We start from the raw sequence: 1,867 nt of genomic DNA, 5'->3' as shown, positions 1-1,867 counted from the left end.
GGAAATGCGTCAGGAGCAATGCCCACACCCTCTCTCCGACAGATCTCTTCTGATGGAGCCAATGTTGGGAGACACCACTATAGAAAGGATGAGAAGTAGTCTTCATTTGTTCCAGTCCTGCTTACATTTCTAGTCATCTTATTGAACACTGTGATACAAAGAGAGGATAAACATACTAGGAAATGTCACAGAGTTGAAACTAGAAACATGTTAGTTAAGTAACAAAAAACGAGTAAACAAGAGGTTCATTCTACACTCTGAAGGGCCAGATGATGGCATTGGTTCCATACAGAGCAGGAGAGATCTCAAAAGTCTTGTGACTAGTTCATAAACACTACCTATCTACTTTGAAAAAATTTAAAAAACAAAACAACATAAACTACTAGAGGCCGAAGAGTGGAGTGCTTAAGAGAACTGGCCCTAGGGCAAGACACCCTGAGTAAGATTTCCAGATCTGCCCCTTACTACTAGCTCTGAACTTGGGCAAGGAATTCAATCTCAGTCTCAGAAGCCTCTTCTGTAAAAAAGGGTAAACATCTTAACTACCTCATAGAGTTGTAGCGAAGTTTAAATGGGTCACTATGTGGAAGGCCCTTATGAATACTTGAAACTTATTAAGTAGTATGTAGGCGCTTGCTATTACAACAACGTTTATTTCTTTTGTCATACACTCTTTTCAATTCCATCTGAAAAAGTAGGAGGTCATCTAAAGCCTAAAAATATAAGTTCATCCCACTTTTGAAGTAAGGCTAGTGTAAAATGTATTTTCAATATTATTTGATGAGAAATAGTAAGAAATCTAATTTGATGTTTAATGGAGTACTAAAAGTGTTAATTACATGATGTTCTTGATTCAGAGTGAAATCAGCACTTCTGAGGAGAAGAGTAAAAAGCATATTAAAAACCCTTCAAAATGAAAAATACTTCTATAATTATGGAGGTAATAAATATATATTGCTTTTGAATTTTCACATATAAATGACTGTTTTTATATAAAGTAGCTTCTACGCAGAAAGTGGGACAGAGAAAGTCAAGTTTACATTATTTTCATAATACGTGTTACTGAAAAGTTAAGTACAGAAGAATATTTGAAAATTTGATTGCCTATGAAAGATCCTTTTTGTAAAATGACAAATCCTTTCTGTAATGAGAATTACCTTGTTAATTTAAATTGTATACACACACAAATGTTTAGAATTTAAAGTAAAATCATGAATATCTGTATAAATGGAGGTTAACATGTAATTTCTAGATGCATTGGCATCTCCAGGTGGTTAGGAAAATCAATGTCTCTTTTCGTGGGAGTTATTCAAGGCTTTGGGCATGCCACAGGAGAAATAGATCCTTTCCCAGGCTCTGGCCAAGGTTAAGGTTAAGGTATAGCATGGGACTGCTTAATGTGGCCTATGGAATTCAGATGAAAGAAATCTTATCCCCTTTTATGCAGAATACAGATAGGTTGCCAATAGCTCCTTTGCAAGATGATTCCATTTTATTCAAGTGAATGCCTTAACCACAACTGAGATCTTCACAAATTCCCATCACAGTTTAACGTTACATGGAGTTCAGTCTTCCTGCTTTCTGTTCAGTTCTTGTCTCTTATTTCTTGTCCTATCTAAACCTATGTAACCTTGTTTTTTAATATTTTTATTGATTTCAGAGAGGAAGGGAGAGGGAGAGAGAGATAGAAACATCAATGATGAGAGAGAATCATTGATTGGCTGCCTCCTGCATGCCCCCTACTGGGGATCAAGCCCTCAACCCAGGCATGTGCCCTGACCTGGAATTGAACTGGGACCCTTCAATCCGCAGGCTGATGCTCTATCCACTAAGCCGAACCGGCTAGGGTTGGAACTTTGTGTTTAAT

The sequence above is a fragment of the Myotis brandtii genome, unplaced genomic scaffold (assembly GCF_000412655.1).
Source record: "Myotis brandtii unplaced genomic scaffold, ASM41265v1 scaffold192, whole genome shotgun sequence".
NCBI lineage: Eukaryota > Metazoa > Chordata > Mammalia > Chiroptera > Vespertilionidae > Myotis > Myotis brandtii.
The sequence above is the reverse complement of the archived record's forward strand: the minus strand, read 5'-3'. Positions refer to the sequence as shown.